The sequence below is a fragment of the Sinocyclocheilus anshuiensis genome, unplaced genomic scaffold, assembly GCF_001515605.1.
Source record: "Sinocyclocheilus anshuiensis isolate Anshui unplaced genomic scaffold, SAMN03320099.WGS_v1.1 scaffold1010, whole genome shotgun sequence".
NCBI classification, from domain to species: Eukaryota; Metazoa; Chordata; class Actinopteri; order Cypriniformes; family Cyprinidae; genus Sinocyclocheilus; species Sinocyclocheilus anshuiensis.
Window position 1 is genome coordinate 246,981 of NW_015537936.1, and position 5,630 is coordinate 252,610.

The 5,630-nt window shown below is 32.8% G+C and overlaps 1 protein-coding gene across 1 annotated transcript in view; it reads left to right on the forward strand.

The window, feature by feature from the left end:
* Positions 1-5,630, forward strand: part of LOC107658847 (rho guanine nucleotide exchange factor 17-like) — a 25,603-nt gene that overhangs the window by 19,329 nt on the left and 644 nt on the right. The gene's annotated exons all lie outside the window — the stretch shown is intronic.

Here is a 5,630-nt window from a genome sequence, read left to right on the forward strand (position 1 = left end):
TATATATATATATATTTAAAACAATAAGCATTACATTTACATTAATATTAACATAATTAATTAATTAAATACTTTTTTATTTATTGCATTGTGACAATGTTTTCATGACAATTAAGCAAATTATACCAATTATTCTTACTTCTGAAGCACATTATATTCACATTACTGTAATGCAGTATTTTTATTGTATTAAAAATTGTATTATAAAAAATATTAATATTACAAATATTATTTTAATTGAAATTACAGAAGAAAATGCTATCAGCACACATAAATACTTAATTTATGCAATATTTCTTTTTTTTTAATACTAATGTTGAGTTTATTTGCATTTTGCATGGCATTTGGCTGGAAAATATTATTAATTGTCATAAAAATAATGTCATAAAGCACAAAATCTTAACCGTCCTATTTCTTATTTTTAATTTTAGGGTGGAAAATTACCTTGATGTTCTTGACAGGTTTATAATTTCACCCGATAGTGTAAAGAATGCTTAAAAGTTTTCATGTGGAGTTTATATGCATTGGCAAAAACGTAGATCGTGTTTAAACATTTGTGAGTGTGCATGTCGAGAGAGGTGAGCCGTATGTCCTCTGGCTGGACTCTCGGGGTCCCACGTCTTCAGCACGACCCACGGATCATCCTTCATCAATCATAATAGCCCTAATTACCCTCCTAATGATGATTGTGATAATGGTAATGACCGCTGATTCCAGAGCCTTCGAAAAGCAGGAGAGGAAACGGAGGAAGACAGGCGGTCGGAAGCCACTTGTGAATGTTGCGTACAAAGAGAAAAAGGCGCAGCAGAGATGACTGCTGGAGGACACCGGCTAAATCATGCCATTATGTTAAGATTGACCTGCTATGAATGAGGAGTCTGTGCCTGTAGAGCAGGTAATAGAAGCCCGAGTTTGGGATTACAGGGTGTGTGTGTGTGTGTGTGTGTGTGTATGTGCATCAAATAACTTCAGAGTTACTGAGGGTTCATCTCGCAGGAGGATTTTATAGCTCAATGGTTGCTCCTATACGCATCTCATGAGACTCAGTTATGCTTTGTTGAAGTATTAACTTTATTTGCCATGTTTGTTACTATACAGTAAGAGAACTGAACTAATAAGCGAATGTGGAAAGCAGCTTTTAAAGATTTTGATAAGAAGTGTTTGAGCTCATTTAGAAATCTCTGAGCACAAATTGAGAAAGTCTAGAGAAGAAACAAGACTGAGAAAAGTTTCAATTTTGTTCTCCATTTCTATGCAGTTGTTCTGGTTTTTCCTTACACTGGCTCTTTATTCTCTCTTTGTCTTATTTTAATAATAAATACAATTTAACATTAAGCCTATTTTAAGATTTTTTTTAATTGTAACAATTATCAATAAGCATTTATCATTTATCTATTTTTACTACCGACTTCCACTAGATTCTTATTTTTGTGATATGCTATTTTATTGCATTTCAGTAAAAAAAATACTGTAACAGTTATTCTATTTATTATAACAATATTTTAATACTTCGCAATTTAAGTAACATTTCTTTATTTTTATTTCTTTATTTATTTTACAGCCGTGATAATGAGTCTTTTTTGCTTGAGAATTAGGAGAATGTGTAGGCTAAATAATGTCATAATCAGTGTTATTTTAGTATCATTGAGATACTACTATAGTGTTTATTAATATTTTGAATGAGATTTTCCTTTTTCATTTTAATTGTAAAGTTGTAATATTTTTGTCATTTTTAATCATTTATATACAGTATATATATATATAAGTCTGTATGGTTTATTTATTTTTTATTTCAGTTTTGCATTTAAGTACATCAGGTTCAACTAAATTAAAATAAGAAATATTGCTTTGGCAATTAGCTGAAATAAAAAGTTTTTAATATTTTATTTTATTTTATTTGACTGCGGTTTACGTCTATTTTGTCTTATGTAATGGAATTATTTTTTTATGGTTTTAAATTCTAGTTTCATTTTTAATTTTAGTTAACTATAATAACCCTGCTCGTGATGCACAAAATCCTAATGCTCCTATTTTTTATTTTGGATTTTGGGCTGGAAAATGGCCTTGACCTGTTTTCGAGAGTTTTAGAGATTCTTTTCTTCTTCGGAAATAGTAGAACGGACACAGCTGCAAAAACATAGAGCTGCTTTTTTCATTTTCTCTCCCTTTACACGTCTTAAAGGGATCACTCTTGACTTATTTAAAGCTTGTGAGTTTTTAAGTCTCCTGTTGGGCTGTGTAAGAAAGCTCAACGTCAAGTCCATTCTCTGGTATATGTCGCAGAAACCCAAATTTAGTCTCTGTCTCAGGGAACGAAAATGAATGACGGTCTCGTCACAGTTGAACCTTTTGCTCAGATGCTTGTTCGACTGTTTTTCTGGAAACAGGCTGATGGAATATTAGATGACATCGGCATGAAGCTCTTCAGGTTGTAACAGGAGACGAGATTATTAGCCATTCAATTTCAGGGACACTTGAACACAACTTAAACAAGGCATTTTTATTGTCATCTGCGTTTTCTGCAGCTGAGTCCTTGTTTTATAGCTTTTGATTGGCAGGACGCCATGTTCAAAATGGACCGTGACCCTCTTTTGTATCTCTTTAGTAGATGACGGCTATATTTTGATGAAACCTGTGTTGTATGTTCTTGGAGCTCTCTTTCTGTGGAACTTGTGTATGAATAGGAAGTTGTTGAGTTTGGCGCAGGCCTCCAGATGGAAACGGCCAAGTTACTGTCACCAGCAGCCGCAGCCTCGTCCTCCCCCTCATCGCAGGAACTGTCCCGTCCGTTTATCTCCACCTATTTTTATCCTTCGGGCCTGTTGTGTCGTCAGGCCTACATCTGGTTCTCATTCGTAGTTCTCATTCCATAAAAGACAAAGTTGCATTTAGCGAAGAGAAAGAGCAATACTGCAATAATATCTTCCTCCCACTCTCTCCTCGCTGTCTTTTTCTCACACGTTGACTGTTACTTTTGCTTTCTGTGATTTGAGAGTCTGTTTACGGGACTGATATACTAGTTACAGGAATGCAAACTTGTCACCTTTTGGTGAGAATCATCATTTTGAATCCAAAATGTGTTCAATTTTGGCTTTTAAATTAAATAATTTAATATCAAATAATGTATATAATTTATAATTTATAAAGATAAAATGCTAGTAGTAGTAGTAACAATAATAATCATTCCTAAATCGGTTTTCAACAAAAGAAAAGCTTTAAGGACTTCCTGCGTTTTCCACCAAATTAAAACCTGAAAGCCAAAAATATTAATATTGTAAATTTACTGTTGTTCTCTTAAAAAAATAAATAATAATAACAACAATTATTATTGTTGTTGTTGATATTACCATTATTATTATTATTATTATTATTATTAATAATAATATGTAATAATATTATTAATAATAATGACAGAAAAATAATAATAGTATTTTTTTACAGTACAATTGTATTAGTACTCTTGTAATATATTTTTTATTGGATTCATTTTATAATGTAATTAAAATATTTAAATAATAATAATGTTAATAATGTTGTCATAGTATTAATATTTATTATTATTGTTGTTATATATCATTATTTCATATTTTTAAAAGAGTGAGCTTTTCCCCTTTATCCTTAAGCTTAAATTGATTTAAATCCACTTTTAAAAAAAAAAATCTTCCTGGGGGCTAAGATATATTTTGTCTTCTACAGAAGAAAGCAGCTCATACTGGTTTGGAAAGACATAAAGATGATTAAATGATGACACATTTTTCATTTCGGGTGAACTATCCCTTTAAGGTCTGTTTATTGGTCACACCAAACTCAAGCACCACAGAAGTGGCTCAAGAATGAAATGTTTTCACATGAACACGGTTGCAGGGCATAATTTGACTCTTTGAAATGTTGACTCCTTTTGACCTCGCTTCTCCTCACTGCAGTGACACCAGTCGCCTAAAATCCCTGCTTTCATAATGCTATAGATTGTTGTGTCGGAGCACACCACAATCACCTGACCCAGCAATCCCAGCGGGCTGTGCTTATATGTGTGTGACGGCCGGATTTCAGCTCGCCTTTTGCATTACTGCTCATGGTCAGTCAGCAGGCCCTGACCCTCCTTGACCTTTGACCTCTCACCCCTTTATGATTTATGATCACAGGTAGAGGTATTTACCACCTCCGAGTTTGAGAGGTGACAAACAGAATCAGTGAACTAGTGACCCTTGACCTCTGACCTCCTGGTACCCCAGTGAAAATAGAGCAGAATTATGTAGGAATATTGACATATTTGTGTATATACAGTATGTGTAGATGTTTTTTTTGTGTTTTTTTTTTTATGTTGGTATTTTGCAAAGCAAATACATTTTAAAAATGTACTTTTTAAATTTATTAGTCAATTTATTTTAGAAGTAAAGACATTTCTAGCTGAGAGTTGAGTTGTCATATCAAAAGCTGCCACATTTATCTTGTTCCTTTTCTGTCTCTTTCTGTTTCCATCTCCTCCCCGACATCTAAATTCACAACTTGTAGACATTGTTTTTGTTTTTTGTGCCTGGTTGCAGCTCGTTTATATGTTGTAGCAGTCTGCTCCTTGTGAAAGAGACCGTAGTAACATCTTGCGTTGCGTTTATGGATTCGGGAAATCTCTGTCCCTCATCAGCGGTGTGGGATTGAGAGAGAGAGAGAGCTGTACAGATACGTCTGTGTATTCCCTGTTGTCATAGCGATCACAGGTAGACTCGGGAGGGAACGGAGCGTTTTTCATAGGGACTCATGTCAGTCTATATATAGTGGTATGATCATGGGAATAATGTTTACTTACGACATGAAAACAAACAGTCCTCTCTCTCTCTCAGACTGTGAGAACGACAGAGCAGAAGAGTTTGTTAATGAAAAAATTAGGCACAGGAAGGGAGAGACAGATAGATGCAGCAGAAGAGGGTGTGGGGATGACAGAATAAATGGAGATAAAATGATTCCTTGTTTGTTTGGTTGATTCAGTGCTGATGATTGACTTGATAATGTTATTCTTTCTCAAAACTGTGCATGCACATAAAATCTGAGTATATGCATTTAAATAGAGCTCATGTGAAGGGGGAAAAAAAGGGTTTTCCAAAGGCATTTATCAATTAATTGACAGTTCAAATTAAATTCACTCTTTAACTTCTTCTTAAACTATCTTTTTTTTTTTAATGACAGTGGAGAGTGAGTATATTTTCTATTTGTAAATATGTTTGTTTGGTCATTTATTTATTTATTTAAAGGTATTATTTTTATTGTTTAATTATTTAATTATTGTTGTACTTATAATTATAAATAAGATTAAAGTATGTTGTATAATTACTCTGTATGTTTTTATGGTAGCTGTTTATTTTTATATTATATATATATATATATAATACTATTTAAGATATATTTGTATTGATTTTTGTTTTTTAGTATTACAACACACTACAGTTAACCATGATGAAACAACAACATACAGAACTACCCAATTTTGCTATAAGTTTGATTGCATATTATAATAATTGCTGTTAATAGTGTTCATTGTCTGTTTGATTACGTCTTTAATTGATTTTCCGTACATTTCTGCCATATGTACATTAACTGACAGTCACCACTGATAAGCTACCACTAAATATTGTAGA